This window comes from Balaenoptera ricei, chromosome 19 (genome assembly GCF_028023285.1).
Source record: "Balaenoptera ricei isolate mBalRic1 chromosome 19, mBalRic1.hap2, whole genome shotgun sequence".
Taxonomy (NCBI): Eukaryota; Metazoa; Chordata; class Mammalia; order Artiodactyla; family Balaenopteridae; genus Balaenoptera; species Balaenoptera ricei.
This window is the reverse complement of record NC_082657.1, coordinates 16,083,605-16,106,040: the sequence shown is the minus strand read 5'-3', so window position 1 is coordinate 16,106,040 and position 22,436 is coordinate 16,083,605. Positions and strand designations below refer to the sequence as shown.

At 39.4% G+C, this 22,436-nt stretch overlaps 1 pseudogene; it reads left to right on the top strand.

The window, feature by feature from the left end:
• The first annotated feature begins 10,568 nt into the window (after positions 1-10,568).
• On the top strand, positions 10,569-11,937 carry LOC132354357 (zinc finger protein 345-like; annotated as a pseudogene).
• The last annotated feature ends 10,499 nt before the right edge of the window (positions 11,938-22,436 follow it).

The window sequence follows — 22,436 nt, the reverse complement described above, 5'->3', positions numbered from 1 at the left end:
GAGAGGAGAAGAGTGTCAAAGCCTGTTCTCTGAGCCATTCTTCCACTTAGAAGTCAGGAAAGGAGGATGGTCCTGGTTTTCCCAATTATGGAGTTTTCCAGAATGTGGGACTTTTCAGTGCTAAAACCAGGACAATCCTAGGCAAACTGAGATGGTTGATCACCCTAGATGGTATCTAAAAGGAGAATGAGAAAGACTGGTGAGCAAAGTAGAAAATGACCAAGGTAAGTATGGATGTACCAGTAGATAAACTGTCACGCATTGCTGGAAGAACAGTAACTGACCACTAGAGTTAACAAAAGGGAGGGTTTTGGTGGTCTTAGAAAGAGTGTTTTTTCAGTGGAGTTATGAAACAAAAATCATTCCTGATTGAAATGGCTTTAAAAAACGTGGAAGAGAATTCTGGGAAAATGGTGGCTGTGAATGTGTAATGTTTTTGCTTTCCTTGAATCCTCCCCATCTCCCACCAAACAAAACAAACAAACCAAATAAGAGAGAAACTAAGAGAGCAAAATACAAATCCACAGGTAACATCTACATCAAAGCTAAGTGACAAGTCACCCCCTCAAACCCTACAAGAAGATTAGCTGGGAATAAACTGACAGCCCTAAGACCCTTTTGGTGTCTGCAGCTTTTATGGATGAAGTAGAAATAAAAGCAAGGGAGTATCTGACAGCTCTGAGAAGAAGAGAACTCTCAAATCGTAAATTTACTCACTAGAAAGTACAGCAGCAGCTGAAACTGGAAGTCATCCTTCTATAGGCAGGTAAGTGCAAGGTAAATACAGCACAGCTAAAGTCTGGGCCCCTTAAACTCTAGAATCCAAACCACAGATGCCTTTCAGGACAACATCTACTACTCAGGAGACATTTCTGGTAGTAGAATCCAAATTGAACAACAGGACAGGGATGATAGTGGCAAAGGAAGAAGGTGGTCTAGATAAAAGTGGGGGAGAGGAGCAGAGGAGGCAGATTTCAGGAAGTGTTTAAGACTACAGTTTTGAGCACTCATAGAAAACCACAAAGAGGGAGCTTCAATGCCACAAAGCTATAAAATCTACCCTGGCCCAATTTTTCCTCCGAAACATAGAGTAACACCCATCTCAATTAAAAATGAGCAAGAATTAAAATGGAATATTAAAAAGTGTTCAGTTACCATATTATCCAGCAATACCATTTCTGGGCATATACCCAAAAGAATTGAAAGGCGGGGCCCAAACAGATATTTGTACACCCATGTTCATAGCACCATTATTCACAATAGCTAACATGGGGGAGCAACCAAGATGTCCATCAACAAATGAATGGATAAACAAAAATGTAGTATAAACAGACAGTGAAATATTATTCAGCCTTAAAAAGGAAGGAATACTGACACATACCACAACATGGATGAACCTTGAGGACATTATGCTAAGTGAAATAAGCCAGTAACAAAAAGACAAACTGATTTCATTTTCTAAGGTATCTAGAGTACAGACTTGGAGAGAGACTTTGTTTAGTGGGCACAGAGTTTCAGTTTTGCAAGATAAAACAGTTTTCAAGATTGGTTGCACAACAATGTGAATATACTTAACACTAGTGAACTGTACACTTAATGGTTAAGACGGTAAATTTTATGTTATGTATATTTTACCACCATTAAAAAGAAAAGGATGATGGGCCAAAAAAAGTGTCAGCACAAATGAAGGCATAAAATTGGAAACAGAGGAATGAAAAACAGGATGCACATAGAAGACAAATAATAAAATAGTAGACCTGAATCCAAACACATCAATAATTACATTAAATGCCAATGGACTAAATACACCAATTAAAAGACAGAGAATGTCCAAATGGATAAAAATTCATGACTGAAGTGTGCTATTTATGAGAAACTCACTTCAAATATAGGTAGATTAAAAGGATAGAAAAAGATACATTAAGCAAACACAAATAAAAAAGAACTGGAATGGTAATATTAACAGGAAACAAAGACTAGAGAGCAAAGAAAATCACCAGGGATAAAGAGGGACATTACATAATGATAAAAGGGTCAATTCACTGAGAAGACATAATAATTCTCAATGTGTATACCTAACAAGAGAGCTCCAAAATATATGAAATAAAAACTGACAGAACTGAAAGGAGAAATAATTAAATCCACAATTTTATATAGACTCCAACATGCCTTTCTAAGTAACTGATAGAACTAGTAGACAGAAAATCAGCAAGTGTATGGAAAAACTAAATAACACAATCATGCAAATGAATATAATCAACATTTATAATATACTTTACCCAACAATATTAGCATACACACTCTTTTCAAGTGTGCACAGAACATATCTTGGATCATAAAGCAAACTTTAAATTTAAAAGAATTGAAACCATACATCTTATGTCCTTTGACATAATAGGATTAAATGAGAAATCAATAACAAAGATTAGAGGCAAACCTCCAAACACTTAGAAATGAAACAAGACACCTCTAAATAGCCTATGAGTCAAAGAGGAAGACTTGAACAGACACTTCATCAAAGAGGATATATGGATAGCAAATAAACACATGAAAAGATGTTCAACACCATTAGCCATTGGGAAAATGCATATTAAAACCATGATGAGAATCTAAACACCTATTAGAATGGCTAAAATAAAATATATTGCCAGTACTAGGTACTGGCAAGGATACTGAGCAACTGGAACTCTCATACTTTTTTTTTTTTTTTTTTTTTTTTTTAATACTTTATTTATTTATTTATTTATTTATTTATGGCTGTGTTGGGTCTCTTAGTTTTCGTGTGAGGGCTTTCTCTAGTTGCGGCAAGTGGGGGCCACTCTTCATCGCGGTGCAGAGGCCGCTCTTCATCGCGGTGCGCGGGCCCCTCACTATCGCGGCCCCTCCCATTGCGGGGCACAGGCTCCAGACGCGCAGGCTCAGCAGTTGTGGCTCACGGGCCCAGTCGCTCCGCGGCATGTGGGATCTTCCCAGACCAGGGCTCGAACCCGTGTCCCCTGCATTAGCAGGCAGATTCTCAACCACTGCGCCACCAGGGAAGCCCAAGAACTCTCATACTTTGCTGGAAGGGATGCAAAATGGTACAGTAACTTTTGGAAAAGAGTTTAGCAGTTTCTTATGAATTTACACATACATAACCCAGCAATCCTACTCCTGAGTATTTACCCTAGAGAAATGGAAACTTATATTCACACAAAAGCCTATACAGGGTTATTTGTAGTAGCTCTGTTCACAATTGCCCCAAATTGAAAACAGCCTAAATGTCCTTCAGCATGTGAATGACACATCCATACAATGGAATAGTACTCAGCAATAAAAAGGAATGAACTATAAGTACATGAAGGTACTTGCATGGATCTCAGCAGCATTATGCTGAATGGGAAAAAAATCTCTAAAAGTTACATACTGTATGATTCCATTTATATAACAATCTGGAAATGAAAAAAAATCGTAGAGATGGAGAACAGATCAGCGTTTGCCAGAGATTAAGGACTAGGGGAGGGAGGGAGTATAAAGTGATAGCTTGAGGGAGTTTTGGGGGTGATCGAACTATTCTGTATAATTATTGTGGTTATATGAATCTCTACATGTATTAAAATTCATAGAACTGTACACAAGAAAGCTTTGCTTATGTTAATTTAAATTTTAAAAATTTAAATAAAAGCAATAGGAAAAGATTCTGGTTTAACCTTGCATAAAATTGCTATAAAAGAGATTAAAGAATAAAACAACATTCCTATAGACAATGAAAGGCACACCAGCATGTCATATGTACCGTCATAATGTTTCAAAGCTAGCTAAAAATGTCAGAAAATGATAGACACTCTGAAAGAACAATAAAACAGAATTAGAAAAACTCAGATATGAGGCAACTGGAGAAAAAAAAAATTAAAGATGGTGACAGACTCAGGAAAGAATTAGAAATAAAATTAAAAAATCATTTCAGAGGTGAAGACCAAACTAGAAGGGAAATAAAAATGAAAATGTGCAACAAATAATGCCTTGGGAGAAACAGGAGATGGAAAGGAGAAAATATTTCAAAATCAAGAAGAAATTAAGAAGGAGAGAAAAAGGATTAGAGAGAAAATGATATAGAAGATAGGCAGTGAGGATCTAACATCTTCATTAAGAGTTCCAATAAGAGTTTAATGGAACAGAACAATTGCCAAAAATGACTCAAGATAACTAAAATTAAGAACAAAAGGACTGAAGCCATGTTTTGAAAAAGTACACCATGTATCCAGGAAGATCATAACTTTGGCATCCAGGCATAAAGACGAAGTCACTTAAAAGGAAAGGAAAATCAGATTATCATCTGGCCTTTCTACAGCAAAGCTTTATTCCAGAAGACAATGTCTATTTTTCTATTTAAGTTATACAAAGACATAAATTTTGAGCTAAGAATTTTTTACCTAGCCAAATTGTTATATATATATATGCAGAAGCTCAAGGAGTATTATTCCTCTAACCCCTTCCCAAGGGATCAACCTGAAAATGAGCTTCAGAAAACAGAAATAGAGAGACATCAACCTAAGGACTGGGTTGAGCATTAAGTATATAATAACCTGTATATGTAATACTAAGTGGTGGTATTAAGGGAGAGAGTATAGTATTATTGCTTAGGTATAGTAGATATATATAGTTATAATTATCTAAGAAGTAGGGTGAGAATGTGAGGGGTATATGAAAAGTACAACAAGCTTGTAAATTACCTTATAGATATTAACAGAGGAAGTAAATATTTCAAATCAGAGCCTAGGGAAGGGATAAGAGGTTAATAATTATTTTCAATATGTCTCATATTAGGAAACCAGTAGGTAATAGCAGAGAGAGGAGGAGGACAACAGTTATTATATAAATTTATCAGGATAAAAATAAGCATTGGATCAAAAATGTAAACTTGACTAAATGTGAAAAGATATGCCCCAAAATAGAGAATAAGTAAAATGGTATACATAGGGAAAGACTGTATAGATAAAAGATACGTATGTGTGCATGTTCGAGTGTTTATGTATCATAAATCAAAATGATAGAACTAAGGCCAAACAGTGATTATACTAAAACATGCTGTTATTTATCTAAAATAGGAAGGATATTGTATTTTTTGAAGTGTTTTTTAGAATAAGACAACAGAGATCCTAAACGACACAATAGAACAGTTAGACTTAATTGATATATACAGGACACTACAACCAAACCGCCCCCGCCCCCTGAATACACATTCTTTTCAAGCGTGCATGGAACATTCTCTAGGATAAACCACTAGTGTGACACAAAACAAGCCTCAACAAATTTAAGAGAATATAAATTATTTCAAGCATCTTTTCTGACCACACTGTCATGAAAGTAGAAATCAACTACAGAAAGAAAAATGAAAAAAAAAAAAAAACCCAACAAAACAAACACCTATTAGATGGAGAATAAACAACATGCTACTAAAAAAACCAATGGGTCAATGAGGAACTCAAAGAGGAAATCATAAAATACCTCAAGACAAATGACAATGAAGATACAACCATACAAAAATCTATGGGATGCAGCAAAAGCAGTCCTAAGAAGGAAGTTCATAGTGATACAGGCCTTCCTCAAAAAACAAAAAAAAAACAAAACAAAAAACCCAAGAAAAATCTCAAATAAACAACCTAACCTACCACCTAAAAGAATAGAAAAAGAACAAAACTTAAAGTCAACAGAAGGAAGGAAGTAATAAAGATCAAAGAGGAAAAAAATAAAGTGTTTTTTAGTTGTTACTTTGTACAAGGGGAGGGAAAGTAATGGGATGAAGAGGACTTCTTTCATTTTACTTTATTTTGTAGAATTGAGTTGGGAACTATAATAAACATCTTACACAACTATAAAACAAAATTAACTTTAGAAAAATCCCTGAAACCAAAAGAGAAAGGAAACAATTCAATCTAAATGTGTATCCATTGGTTATATATCCTAAGAAGAAAGGACACTATCTAAAAGCCCCACCATAATGTTTTTAGTAACCATATTAGTGGTAGCAGTGCTGATATTGTTAGGTTCTGTGGAATAAAATAAATGAGCAATTTAGTTGGAGTCTTTGAAAACTGAGACTGTCAGTACAGGAGAAAGGAAATACAGATTTAAGATTGATAACATTAAATAGAAACCCTGTAGTCCTGAATATGAATTGGAAGGATTATTTTGAACTCAGGCTATATTTTATCTTTAATTATATATCTTAAAGATTAAAAGAGACTTAGAGATAGCAACCAGTCTCATTTACAGACCTCACATGGATCTTGATTCAAACAAACTGAAAAATACACATTTATAATTAGACAACTGGGGAAATAGGAAGACTAACTGGATATTTGATCTTAAAGAATTGCTGTAAATTTTAGTTTTTATTTATTTATTTATTTAATTTATGGCTGTGTTGGGTCTTCGTTTCTGTGTGAGGGCTTTCTCTAGTTGTGGCAAGCGGGGGCCACTCTTCATCACGGTGCACGGGCCTCTCACTATCGCAGCCTCTCTTGTTGCGGAGCACAGGCTCCAGACGCACAGGCTCAGTAATTGTGGCTCATGGGCCTAGTTGCTCCGCGGCATGTGGGATCTTCCCAGACCAGGGCTCGAACCCGTGTCCCCTGCATTGGCAGGCAGATTCTCAACCACTGCGCCACCAGGGAAGCCCTGTAAATTTTAGTTTTGATTACTATATTACTATGCTTTTGCAAAAATGTTCTTGTCTTAGAGATTCATGCTGAAATATTTACAGATGAAATAATAAGATGCCTGGAATTTGCTTCAAATTAATTTATGGATTGGCTGTGAGAAGTGGATGGATAAATAAGAGTGTCTATAAGTTGACAGTTATTGAAGCTGAGTGATTGTTATATTGGGTTTTTTCCACTTTCAAAAGCTTACATTTTTCTATGGCAAACTATTTTAACACAAAAAAAATAGGAAGTGAGACAATGTGTGGATGGTGAGACAATGTGTAGATAGTGTGAAATTTTGTAAAACAGAGGACAAGGAAATGATTGGTAGCTGCAGGGGGTCCTCGAGACAAGGAAGTTGTTTGTGTGTACATACTTTAAAGGAGATTTTAAGGAGTGTCTTTTGTGCTGATAGGAACAAAACATGAGAGCAGGAAAACTATTTGTGAAGGAGAGGGGATGGGGATTGCAGAAGCATATGCAAGAAAAGGTTATGTCAGAGAAGATAGTCTTCAGGATCCAGTTAAGGTATTGGCCTTGGACAGAAGCATTTTATCAGCAGGGGAAACAGATTATTGGAGTTTATGTACAGGTTGGTTGATTTGATTGCATGAGAGAAAATTCTCTCATTCTTACTCCCCCCCCCCCCACCTTCTTCATGAAATTATTAATCTGGACATCAGCCAGGAGATAGTTTTGAGATCTTAGGAGAGAAAAGAGGTGAGGGAAATTTTCTCAGAGAGTGAGAAAATGAGAAATGTAGCAGAGGTGAGGGGAAATGCTGAGGGTCCATTTGAGTTGTGTGGTTATAAATGTATAGTGAGAATAGTCAATGTGGTTGTGTGTTCCTTACCAGCCATGTTCAGCTACTCAGGTGGAGAAGAACAATAGGCAGAATTGGATTTAATCAGGTTGGGGACATAAATGCAAGACAATAGTTACAATGATGGACTGTGGAATTTAAGCTAGGTAAGGCCATCAGGGATATAATAGTGAAAATTAACATTGCAGATGATTGAGGGCATGAACAAGAGGGTGAATCTAGAATAATTTCCACCCTACTCCTTGAGTTTTGGAAGTCTTTTTGTTTGTTTGTCTTCATGCCTCACCCCTTTCACATTCGACTCCTTTTTTAAAAAAAATTATTTATTTATTTATTTATTTATTTATTTATGGCTGTGTTGGGTCTTCGTTTCTGTGCGAGGGCTTTCTCTAGTTGCGGCAAGTGGGGGCCACTCTTCATTGCGGTGCGCAGGCCTCTCACTATCGCGGCCTCTCTTGTTGTGGAGCACAGGCTCCAGATGCGCAGGCTCAGTAATTGTGGCTCACGGGCCTAGTTGCTCCGCGGCATGTGGGATCTTCCCAGACCAGGGCTCGAACCCATGTCCCCTGCATTGGCAGGCAGATTCTCAACCACTGCGCCACCAGGGAAGCCCCTCGTCTCCTTTATGATAGAAAATTTTTATGAAATTTTCCACATTCACATTATGAAATTTACATTGATTTTATGAAAAGCACATAGTTCAGGTGCAGGAAAACTTAATATCATTTTCCTTGCTCAGTCCCTGCACCCCCCCCCCCCGCCTTTTTTTCCCCTGAATCTTCTTCCATAGTAATAAGAATGATAGAATCACTTTTTAAAAAAAATTTATTTTTTTATACAGCAGGTTCTTATTAGTTATCCATTTTATACCTATTCGTGTACATATGTCAATCCCAATCTCCCAATTCATCCCACCACCACCACCACCCCTCTACCCCCACCACTTTCCCCCCTTGGTGTCCATACGTTTGTTCTCTACATCTGTGTCTCAATTTCTGCCCTGCAAACCAGTTCATCTTAGAACCACTTCTTGAGCTCTTTATGCCAGGCACTTTACATGCATTATTCCTAATCTTTACAAGCCCATGGAATAGATATTTCTATATCTATTGTTATATGAAGAAATGGTGACTGAGATAGGTAAAAGTACTTTGTCTACACAGAAAGGTAATCATCAACAGAGCTAGGGTCTGAAATCCTGGTCTGTCTGAATCCTGTGTTCTCACTAAATCCTCACTAGATCTCATTATTACTCTTTCTTTTACTCTGAACTATTTCTCAGCTTTTACTGTCAAATCACTCATTGCTAGAGACTGCCTGAGTTCTCTTCTATATTATTTCAAGGACAATCTTTATAGCATTAGCACCAAATAATGGTTTTATTGGAGTCACAAAACATACCATACTGTAGTCAGTCAGAGGAATATTTGTGTTGTAAACTTTCTATACTCACTCAGCATTTTAGAATATTCTGTCTGTTCCATTATCTAGATTTCCATTCTCCATCATTTCCTTCAGTTTACATTCAGCATACCCTTTGTTATAGAGTTTCTAGTGGTCCAGTTTACCCACCTCATTCTACCAAATAGGTAGTGATCCTAGTCTCCCAAAATTCTCAAGTCCCTTTGCTTAACATTACATTGCCCTTTTATTATGTTTCAAACCTATTATAATGCCTGGGAAGAAATAGTTTTCTGGGAAGTACAAATATAGTGGTTTTGGACATAAAGGAGGGAAGGGAAGCCCAGAGAAGGGGCCTGGAGGAACAAAATAGATTGTATATTGGACAGAAGGTTGAGTAATACTACAAATTCAAGTGAAGGGTAAAAGAAAAGGCACCTCAGTATAGTATGGTATAGATAGTCATAACTACACATAAATGACAATGAGCACTGGTAGAAGTAGAGGGAGAACAATTGAATGGATGGGTGGTTAGGTATATATAATATCATTTTTCTATTTGCATCATTTAATAATCTAGTTTTGGTTATGATTTTGTTTTAGTTTCTGAGGGAAGTAATGAAGTAAAGAGCTTATGAAGTAAAGAGCTTATATTATCCTTTCAGTGATGTGAGAGAGATTAAAATCAGGGACAGATGTTTAGAACTATTCTGTAATTATAAGTACAAATGATTGTTATAATCCTTAAATTCTTCCCTACTTCCATATCTGCATAGTATTTCCTTTTATCCCTATAATAATCCCCTTTCATTCATCCAGTGATTCATTCATTAAACAATTATCTATGGAACACCTTTTATGACTAATATTTTGGTTATTCTGTGTTGGGTGAAACAGTCATTGTTCCTGCCCCTTAAGGGCTTTAACATAAAGAAAATAAAAGATTACATATGAATTAGTAAGTGGTTGTATAATTCTAAAATCCAGAACATTGCAGTGAGAAAATACTATGATGAGATAGAGAACGAAGAAGTGAATTTAAATAGGGTTGTCTAGCTCAAACTTTCTAAGGAAGTGACTTTTCACCTGAGACTTGAAGTCAGCTATGAAAAGAGCTACGTTTAGAGAATTTCTAACAAATTGAACAGTCTGTGGAAAAATTTGAGAAGGTAAAGGACTTATTTCAGATGTTCAGAAGTGATGAATATGTGGTACATAATGAACACTGGGGAAAAGTGGGTTGAGAAGGTGTTGGATAGGATTTTGGTTGAGATATGTCAAAGATAAGATTATGGAGGATCTCATAAGCTGTGGTAAGGGAATTTGGATTTTATTCTAAGTGCAGTTGGAAACCACTGAAAAATTCTAGGTGGGATTGTTAAATTTTGTGCAACGTCAGAATTGGCTGGTTGAATGTATTAAACATAGGAAACCTAAGACCTATTGATGTAAATTCTTATTTACTTGATTTGAGGTGGTACACTGACATCCAATCTTTTAATAGACTATTTATGTGATTCTAATCTACACCTGAATTTGGAAAGTACTGACTTAACCTGTTTTCCTAACAGCCTCCCTCATCTTTCTTGTTTATGCTTTTGACTTCTTTTTCAAATTGAAGGCCTTGTATACGATCTTCACTTCTTAAGGACATTATTTTCAGTTTTTCCCCCATTTCTACCATAGAAATTTTATTTCTCCCCTAAGAGGAAACACCGTATGTTTACTTTCTGGTTATCTTTCAGACTTGGAGTTCAGATGCAAAACCAAGGAATTGTGTCTGCAAAAAGAAATGTATGAAGTAACATCATCCCAATGGATGATAATGGAAACAAGTCATAGCATTGTGGGCTCCAGTATCAGAGATGTCTGGGAATGCAAAGGCCAATTTGAGAGGCGACAGATAAATCAGGAGGGATATTTGGGGCAAGCATTAATGACTTACAAAAAATGCCAACTTTCAGCCTATAAACATCTTATCCTACATCAGCAAATTTATCCTGGAGAGAAATTCTGTAAATTCAAAGAATGTGGGAAGGCCTTTATTTATGGCTCAGGACTTATGGGACAGCATGCAATTCATATTGGTGAGAAACCCTATAAATGTAAGGAATGTGGGAAGGTCTTTAGTCATTTTTCCTATCTTACTGAACATCAGAGAACTCATACTGGTGAGAAACACTATGAATGTAAGGAACGTGGAAAAGCCTTTATTCATGGCTCACATCTTATTCAACATCAGAGAATTCATATAGATGAGAAACCCTGTGAATGTTAGGAATGTGGGAAGGCCTTCAGACAATCTGCACACCTTACTCGACATCAGAGAATTCATACTGATGACAAACCTTATATAAATGTAAGGAATGTGGGAAAGCTTTTATTTGTGGCTCAGAACTCACTCGACATCAGAGAATTCATACGGGTGAGAAACCCTATGGTTATAAGGAATGTGGGAAGGCCTTTAGACTGCATTCACAACTTGATCAACATCAGCGACTTCATACTGGTGAGAAACCTTATCAATGTAGGGAATGTGGGAAGGCCTTTCTTTGTGGCTCACAACTTACTGAACACCAGAGAATTCATCCTGGTGTGAAACACTATGAATGTAAAGAATGTGGGAAGACCTTTATTTGTGCCTCACAACTTACTATACATCAGTGAATTCATACTGCCAAGAAGCCCTATAATTGCGAAGAATGTGGGAAAGCCTTTATCCGCAGCTCAGAACTTGCCTGACATCATCGCATTCATACTGGTGAGAAACCCTATGAATGTAAGGAATGTGGGAAGGCCTTTAGACAGACTGCACACCTTGCTCAACTCATACTCTAATATAACTTGGAGAGTATTCATACTCTAACTTTGCCATTCATTTGTCATAGATATTCAGATTTCATGCCAGAGTAAAATACAGTGGATGTGGCAGTTCCCTTTACCTAGTAGTATTCAGGTTATTCAGAACCAGAAAATTTGATACTGAGAAAAATTGATAATGAATGTAGAAGAGTTTTCTATCATGACTCAAACCTTATTAAAATTCTATAGATTCACACCAGAGAATGTAGTGACTGAGAAAAGGCTGCCATTTGCTATTTATGTGACATGAGGCAAATTATTTAACTTCTCTTGCTTAAATTTACTAACTGGTAAACTGTTGATAGTAGTAGTATCTATTTGTAATAAAGAGTCTGACTCTAGTCTTGATATCTGACCACTGATTTCTTTTAAGACCCGTCTTCCCTATCCATTTTGGCCCCACATCTGGAAAGGCTGACAGGAAAGCCTGTGTACCTCATCCTTTGGGGCCAGTGGGAAATTTAAATTTTGCAAATTCCAGCCCACATCCATCCGGTCCCACCCACTGTCTAAAAGCCAACCTATTCTCTCTGCCTTATTCAAGTCACTCCAGACCTGCTTTTGCAGGCCCCACTCTGCCCAGAAGTCCCTTTGGTGAGTAACAAAATTTCAAAATCTCTTTGGACACTCTCTAGGTTGTGACCACTACTACTTTGAGATCTTTCTTCTCATGTTCTTAGCTTACTAACTGGGTACAAACCACTTTAAATAGTGTGGGAGATAGTTCTGCTGCTTGTTGGCAAGATTGTGCTTTGAGTTGTGCTACTCTGTGCTACATTTGCTGTGTCCTGCAGAGCCTCGGTTATACATTTAATCAACAAAAGTCAACAGTTTTGATAATTGGTGCTTAGGGATGGGCTAACAGGATGGGGGCCCTCCTTAAGGTGGTCCTGGGTTGTGTGTCTTGGCCTAGATACATCTGTATGTGTCTTAGAATTGTGTGTCTCACTTCCAGCATAAGCTGTGACTGATGCTAGGCTCAGGGGAATGACTCAGCCTGTGACTGCTGGTTGTGTGTCTCAACTAGGCATTGGCCTCTGTTCTACAGAAATGTTCGGAGGGAAGACTGATACTCTGTACAATATATGCAACCATCAGCTGGTTGCTTGTGAAAGAGCAGTAATTAGAGAGTGAAAAAGCAGTCATGGGGTTTGCTAAGGTCTGTACTCTTTAAGAGCAGATGGCTGACTAAGACCTTTAAATATTTCTTCTGCTGCTACCCATGCCTCTATGACAACCAAGATCCTGATCCTCAGGGTTATTTGGAAAAACACCTATGGTGCCCTGTGGCACAGACACTTATTAACAGATCAAACTACTGAAGTGAGTCCTCATTTCAAAATTGCCAGGGCTTCCTTCTACCACTGTAGAACCCTTACCAAAAGACATGGTATTGGTAACACTGCGATCTGAGCTTTTCCAGTTATCTCGATAAGATCCCCAAGGAGCTCCAGGTTCTTCTATGACAAACTTTACCGAGCATCCAGTCTCCTCCTGGCCCAAACCCAGGTCCCTAAGGTGTAGGACCCACTGCCGCATTCTCTAACCTGAGTCAATGGCAACCTCCCTCGCCTCCTAGGGATGTAGCATGCCCCTGGGACCCCAGCCGCCACCCACATACAACCATGATGGTCCACTGGTCACCATACAATATATAACCTATACAACCATGATGGTCCACTGGTCACCACACAATATATAACCTTTTATGGCCTTTATTGATACCAGTTTCCAAATCATGGTGATCCCCAGAAACCCCACTAAATTTAAAGGAGGAACTCACTGTGTTCTTTGGGGCATTACTAGACATAAGATTAAAGGCAAACAAGTCCACCTTACCTTGACCTTGTTATTGGCACAATAAGTTTGCCTAATTTTCCAGTGGTTATCTCTCTCACACCCTCTTTGGATTTTCTTTTTTTAAAATAAATTTATTTATTTAATTTATTTATTTTTGGCTGCGTTGGGTCTGCATTGCTGCACGTCGGCTTTCTCTAGTTGCCGTGAGTGGGGGCTACTCTTCATTGTGGTGTGCGGGCTTCTCATTGCGGTGGCTTCTCTTGTTGCGGAGCACAGGCTCTAGGCATGCAGGCTTCAGTAGTGTGGCATACGGGTGCAGGCTCAGTAGTTGTGGCACATGGGCTTAGTTGCTCCGCGGCATGTGGGATCTTCCCAGACCAGGGCTCGAATACCAATGTCCCCTGCATTGGCAGGCGGATTCTTAACCACTGCACCACCAGGGAAGCCCCTGGATTTTCCATTATTGGAATAGATGCTCTCCCCAGTCAAGTGGCCATTAGAATAAAATTTAAACTTTGGCCCTTATTGTTGCCTTCATAAAATGGGACCTTCTGGATCTGCCCCAACCCCCATTAAAATTGTTGATATGGCCCAGTATAAATTGAAACAGGGCCTTTACGAATTGAGATCCTTTATACAAGATCTGTTAAGAGAAGACGTGATTATCTCCACTGTTTCTCCATTTTACAGCTCAATTTGGCCTGTCTTAAACCGGGAAAGAATGAATGATACCTTAAAGTGGATTACTACAACCTTAGTGCCATGGTCCCACCTATTAAAATGGGACCTAACAAAATTGAAATGACCAAAGGTGTACAAGCTTTAAGTTATAAGATGAGTAAGGTCTGGGGATTTAATGTATAGCATGGTAACCATGCTGTGTTGTACACTTGAAAATTTGCTAAGACAGTAAATCTTAAGTGTTCTTACCACATACACACACAAAAAGGTAGCTATATGAGGTGATGGATACGTCAACTTGATTGTGGGAATCATGTATATACACATATATTTATATATATACACGTGTACATATACATATATATGTACACGTGTATATATAGAAATATATGTATATATTTATATATAAAATCATGTATATATACATATATAAATATATTTATATAAAAATAATGTTGTATACTTTAAATATATATTTAAATATATACAGTTTACTTGTCAATTTTACCTTAATAAAGCTGGGATGGGGGGCAGAAATGACCAACACCATTCAATCTTCCACTGCCAAATACTTTGCTGTTACAGATTTGGCTACTATGTTCTATTCAGTCCCAATTTCAACAGTCCTTTCTGTTCAAATTCAGCTTTGAAAGGGATGCAATACATTTTTACTTGGTTGCTCATGGATACCTAAGTAGCCTGGCTGTTGCATACAATCTCTGCTGATAAGACCTCAATTGGATCCAGGAATCCCTATGTTCCCAGGTATGGCAACATTCTCAGATTAGGATATTCACTAGACACTCTGACACAGGACATACAAACAGTTACCACTGCACTATTGAGAGGGGATGGCTATTGCCCCACATGAGGTTCAGAGGCCTGTCACCTCAGTTAAATTCTTAGGCCTCATATGATCTGCTGAAGGCAGCTCCATTCCTGATGCAGTTAAAAGGCAACTTCTGACTTTATCAGCACCAACCACTCTCAACCAAGACCAACACCTATTAGGTCTCTTTGGCTTCTAGAAGCAACATATTCCTGTTTACAAATATAACTAATTTATTTACTAGCTTATTTATGCCTTCATTTGCAAACCACTGTGAATGGGGGCCCTTTAAAACAGAAGGACCTAGAGTCGGTTCAGATGACCATATAACATTGCTTCCTTTACTGTCTCGTGGAAAATCCTTCATGGTGGAAGCTCTGGCAACCACCTGTTATGCTTCTTGGAGTCTATGGACCACCCACAGTGGCCGTATTTGCCTATGGGCTTCTGGTGCAAAAATCTGCCCACTTCAGCCACATGTTACACACCATTAGAGCTACAACTGCTAGCTGCAAACTGGGCCATCCTGGAAGTGGAGGCTCTCACAGGAGCTGGCCTTGTGACTCTCCACACTCAGCTGCCCATTATATTCTGGGTCATGGAAACAGTACCCTGCAGGTTTGGCATGGCCACTGAGATCTCCTTGCTGAAATGGAAGTGGTACCCACAGGACAGTGCCAAACCTGTGCTCTGGCATTATCCCACCTGTAGAGGGAAGTAGCCTCCTCTGTCCTCAGTCCCCTGCCTGGTGCCACCATGCTGGAGGAGGTCTTCCCTCTCCCAGACCCCTTGGTTACGTGGGGAGCCCTTTGGGATCATCTGAGTGAACAGCAAATGGAGTTTGTATATTTTATGGATGGTAACACCACCATCTCACATGATGGAGCTTGCTAGAGAGCTGGTTTTTTTTTTTTTTTTTTTTTTTTTTTTTTTTTTTTTTTTTTTCCACTGTAACAGCTCCTTTACTTTGCAGTGAAAATTGATTTGTATATTCTTTGCCTCTGAGTCCTTGTGGAATTTTTTTTTTTTTTTTTTTTAAATTCAGACAGAAAGTCACAAAAATTATACTCATCCTCATCAGTTCACTCAGTCCCATGTAATTAATTTTTTTTTTTCATCTTGATCTTTTGTTAGCACTTCTATGAGTTCATCAGTTTTTCATTAGAGTTCTGAAAATGCTTATTCATTCAGTTCAGCAGTACAGTCTGTTACCAGAAACCTGTACTTGTCAGAGTCTTTTCCATGTATTTCTTGAAGATGAAACCCTTTTATAGGAACATATTTGCAAAATCATCAGAGTACACCCAGAACTGTCTGTAAATGACAAAAGACTTAAAAATGACCACGGTTAAAGATTTGATGACAGTTCATAATAATGCAGTTGACAAGAAAATTAGTTATTTCTGAGATATACATTTTAAAGTAATAACTAGGATTATTACTTATAACATTATACCATAACATATAAGATTTTTAGAAATTTCATGTAATGTCTGAAACATTTATATTGACATATTTCCATACATATTTCCATACAAGTACAAATATAAGATTTTTAGAAATTTCATGTAATGTCTGAAACATTTATATTAACATATTTCCATACATATTTCCATACAAATACAAATATGATTTTTAGAAATTTCATGTAATGTCTGAAACATTTATATTAACATATTTCCATACATATTTCCATACAAATACAAATATAAGATTTTTAGAAATTTCATGTAATGTCTGAAACATTTATATTAACATGTTTCCATACAAATAACCCAATGAAAGTTTAGTATTAGTTGTTTTGTTTGTTTTTTTATACTGCAGGTTCTTATTAGGCATCAATTTTATACACATCAGTGTATACATGTCAGTCCCAATCGCCCAATTCTGGTTTTTTTGTTTGTTTATTTTTGTGTGGTTTTTTAAAAGATTTTTTTTGATGTGGGCCATTTTTTAGAAGTCTTTATTGAATTTGTTACAATATTGCTTCTGTTTTATGTTTTGGTTTTTTGGCCACAAGGCATGTGGAATCTTAGCTCCCCAACCAGGGGTTGAACCCACACCCCCTGCATTGGAAGGCGAAGTCTTAACCACAGGACTGCCAAGGAAGTCCCAGAGGGCTGTTGTTTTTTATCCCTTAACCAAGACATCCCTGATAAAGGATGGGACCTAAGCATCGGCACAATTGGCTGTACTCTAGGTAGCCATCATGGCATTGGAAAATGTCTTGGTCAACAATCCTAGATGATTGCCAATAATCGAGCCATTTAGTCTGGCCAATGGCAACAATTTCTCATTCAAGGCTTCCACCTTTGGTGTAATAACCAACTTTGGGGGATTCCTTGCCTCTTAGACATCAAAGATAAAAATTAAGGTCACACATGTCTCTGCACCAAGGCTCGTAATGCTTAAGCCCAATTTAATGCCCAAAGATAAGCACAAATTTTAGAGACTAAGGTGAAAACTTCCTAGATGACACTCCAGATTCCATTTCCCTACTTCTGGTCCAATGGGCCCATGAAATATCAGAACATAGAGGAGCCTTTAGTGCTCCTTTAGTGCTTAGGATGAATGCAAAGGGTTTTTCCTCTGTCTGTCATGGCCAGTGTGATGACAAGCCAAAGCACTCTATGTGGGAAGACCTGTCATTGGCAGTATAATTACTAGGGTGCCATCCCACAGCGGTCCTGCCCCTACAGTTGCTGGCAAATAGATTTTATCAGGCCACTGGCCTTCTCTGCTGGTGCCACTCATTATGCCTTGACCATGGTGCATACCTACATGAGCATCTTACATGCACACCCCACTAGGCATGCGACCGCAGAAGCTTTCTTACATGGCCTCACTAAAACACTCTTCATTCCCTTTTGAGTTCCAGACATTACTGACCAAAGCACTCACTTCTCAAATACACAGTCTTGGCCTCTTGAACAAAGCGTTCAATGTAGCTTTCATCTTCCCTCTCAGCCTGAGGCTGCTGATCTTATAAACCACCACTCTGGCTAGTTTCAACAAACCTTACTGAAATTACAAAATCAATGCGGCTTTCTAAATGAAACTATCTCCTGCTAGTGGCCCTCATTAAACTAAATTCCTGGCCCCTGGGGCACTCAACTCTATGTCAAAATGCACCGATAACACCTCAGTTGCCTTTCCTTGCCCTCTGTAGTGTGACACTTCACAAGTCAGGGTTTATGAAGATCGCATTGGAAAGGAAGTTCCTCCCTTCCCGCTTCTATCCCTTTTGAATCTTGCCCCCATCCCAATTTTGATGGAAGTCAGATCAAGAACAGATTATTATTATCCACTCACTATCGAATTCCCCTCTGGTTATCTGCTAAGCTATTCAGGCACCCTGATGATGACTTAACTAAGCCACAAGCTTTGCCAAAAATTTCAAGCGATAAAGGATATTTAATTGATAATGTCAATCATGATCTCACTCCAGGATCCACACCCACCATGGTGTTGAGAGCAGAGAGAGGCCAAGGAAGATTAAAATTGGTCTGTATTAACCATATTTTCTAGTTTCTATACCTGATGCTTTGACATCTGGGGCCTTGCTGACCCAGAGGGACTACCCCTCCCAGCAGTCCTAGAGTTAGCAAATGACTCTCCTGTGAGTGCACCTTTCATATGCAAACTAACCAATCAAGAGCCCTTATCCCCAGTCAGCTCCTTTATTAGGCTTTTATACTCCCTTATACTTGGGAGGGCATGATTTCCCTGCCCTAATCACCCAGAGCCAGGTATCAGACAACTGGGGCAGCACCTATACCCTGAGCCCACTGAAATTATTCAAACTAGCTAATTCCAAACCTGCTTAGCCTGCTTACCCTGCGTTGCCCATACCTTTCCGTGAAAACCACAATAAAGGCTCTTCCACAGTTCCTTCCCTCTCTCTGCCTACCACTGACCTTGGTGTTCCCTCATGTGGCCCTGCGTGGCATGAGGTGCCCCCCTCCATTTTAATAACCTATCTTTTATCTCCTCATCTGTTGGTCTTACCACATCTGAACAAAAATACAACCTACATTTTAAAATGTGGTCTCATCTAAGAACATCCCCCACCAAGGAATGAAGGATCTCCCCAGCCAACTCAGACCTGAAATTGGGATAACGGTCCACACTATACCTATACTGGCCAGCAGCCCCAGGTGCTTCAGGCTATAACACCCACATGGAGCAAATGTTATTGCTTGACCTTCCAGCTTTTCATATCCTGGCTGTGTCTACTTTGGGTAATGACGTGGGCCTGGGACACTGCAGGCCATTAAGCAGCCCCCAGCTGGCAATGTGACAGCCAGTGGGTTTTGGGGCTGCCCATACTGTCACCCATACTCACTTGAGCTCTTCAACACTGCCAGAGCCAACCACTAGATGGCACCATAATTCCATTTCCACCTTGCTGGCAAACGTTTAGTTTTAAGCAGCCCCTATTGGCTATTTTAAATTTACAAGGGAGTCACATAGGAGGCAGCGTTTATACTTGTTCCATACCCCCACTGTTAAGCCTTTTGAATTAATATCCCTATTAATATATAAGCCTCTCAAAATACAAGTCAGACTGTTATTGAAAGGGCAATGGAAAGCTTCACGGGGATGTATGCAATGAAGCTTCTCTGGGATTTTCTTTTTTTTTCTTTTTTTGGCTGCGTTGGGTCTTCGTTGCTGTGCGGGCTTTCTCTAGTTGCGGCGAGAGGGGGCTACTCTTTGTTGCGGTGCACGGGCTTCTCATTGCGGAGTCTTCTCGTTGTGGAGCACGGGCTCTAGGTGTGCGGGCTTCAGCAGTTGTGGCGCATGGGCTCAGTAGTTGCGGCTCGTGGGCTCTAGAGTGCAGGCTCAGTAGTTGTGGCGCACGGGCTTAGTTGCTCCGTGGCATGTGGGATCTTCCCGGACCAGGGCTCGAACCCGTGTCCCCTGCATTGGCAGGCAGATTCTTAACCACTGTGCCACCAGGGAAGTCCCTTCTTTGGGATTTTTATATTCCCAATATGATGCCAAGATAGTAACCTCTTTTCTTATTCATTGTGCCTCTCATTATCCAACCACATAAATTTCTGTGGCTCCCAACCAACAAAGTTTATGCTGCAAGGTCCTGAATTTGGCTAAAGATTATTACAAACTTAGTTAAGGCCATGGCCTCACCCTTAACCAACTCTGCGACAGCCTGATGGACCATCAGATAACCTCAGCCCCACAGCTGGACTCATCCTAGATGGAATCTTCCCTGACCCCAAGCCCTCATTATACCTTGCTGTCAAAGGTCTCCTCCACCCCCAGACCCCTTGCTGCTCTCTCCACTTCTCTTACTTTCCCAATTCAGCCGCAGCCACAACAAACTATCCTCCCTCCTCCTTTAACCCTTTTGCTTTCTGCTTCCCAGAACTCTGCTCTTCTAGCCCCACTCCCTAATAGAACATTACAAAATAATTTGACTTGTGCTATCTTCATTTTGGGGAAAATATAACCTTTCAGTCTGTCCCTAAACAAACCGCATCAGTCTTACTCCCATGCACCAAGCGTACTGTATTCTTGCCAACTGCCCTATTCAGCTGACCACTTTGGGAGTCACTGGTGCTGCCTTAGGAGCCCACAATACTATACAACAAAACAAAATAATTGATGCCAATCAGGAAATGTCCAAGATAATAACCAAATATATAATTAAAGCTTAACAGCCCTCAAAGCCCTAAAAGAAGGGTGGTGCTCTCTGGCAGCCATGGTTGAAAACCACCACCTAGTGTTGGGCTATCTACTGGCCAGCCAAATAGACATTTGTTCCCTTAATGGTACTTCTTGCTGCATGGGGATAAACAAACCGGCCTCCACTTCCAGGTAGAGGTCACACAGGGTACTCTGTAAGAGAGAGAGGAGAGATATTAGATCTCCATTCCCTCCCTCCCCTGTTCCTGGGCTCACTGGTCCAATGGTGCTCATGTCCTACCAGGAGAATTTTTCCCCATCGACTGTGATGTGTCGTATACCATGAGCAAGAATAGCACCTTTCATCCACCACCAGCCCCCCCTCCCCAGCCAGAAAAATGAATCCAAATCTTTGGGCTTAGATTTTCTTGTGGCTCAAGAAAAGTTTCTATTCTATATATTGATATCCATCCCATGAGGCTACCTGGGACAAAACAGCAGGGTCACCTTAAGGAAAATATTGACCTAGAAACCTCAAATCGATGGTTATTATCTTCAAAGTCCTTGTAGGCAAAAATCCATGCCCTGCACATAGGTTACTGTCTTCCTGCCTTCTTGTTTAATACCAATAGATCTTTCTTCTGGAAGGGTTGCATGCAAGAGGGACAAAAGCATTTTCATAGAAAAAATTTATAATTTAACCAGAAAGACACATTATGTTTAAAAATTGGTTAGTACAAAAATTTGAATTTTTAAAATACCCCAAAATGGGTTTATATAATCCCCCATCCCTTACTGTTTAATAGCCATCTTAATTTTCCATCTATCTGACTTTCCAGAAAGTGGTCAAAGGAGATGGAAGGCCCTTGCAGGGTCCCCAACAGAGACTAAGGTGTCAATAACTATAAAAGAAGTATGTACAATTGAAGGAAGGGAGCAGACCAGGTAACCGAGCAGGACCCTATGGGGTCTTCCCAGGACAGATTTCACCCCCCCACCCCACCCCAGTGTCCTCCGCCTGCCTCTTGTCTGTAGAAAAACTTTAGCCTCCTAGGCCTTCCCTGAGTTCTGAATAGTAATCAGAGAAGTGAGAAAATGCAGAAAGGAAAGCAGTCAAGCAAGACAAAATAATAATAGTTTAGTAATTTAACAAAGTCAAGGGCTACAGATAATATTCTGAGCCATATCCTTTAGAGCTATTTTGTAGATACTGAAACCCCTACCAGGTGGAAGAAGTTAACTATATGCTGCCTACAAGCACACAGACCCCAGGCTGGTTGGATCTAGAAGGTTGATGATGCTGACTCTCGATTACCTCACTACCAACCAATCAGAAGAATGTCCACAAGCTGATCACATAACTCACAACCCCTCTTCCTCACCCTGTCTTTATAAACCTTTCCCTGAAAGCCTTCAGGGAGTTCAGGTCTTTCAGGCACTAGCTACATGGACTCCTTGCTTGGTGCCCTGCAATAAATGCTGCACTTTCCTTCACCACAACCAGGTGTCAGTAGATTGGCTTTACTGTGTGCAGATAACAGGACCCAAGTTTGGTTCAGTAACAACATTCTGACCAAACATATGGCACAAATGAGAAGTGTCCTTATGGGGAAATTGCTGCATTGAGACCCCAGACTGCTTATCTGAGATGTGTAGTCCATGTTGGGGTTATCTTGTCTCCTCCCATCAGCCACTTAATCCTGTCCTT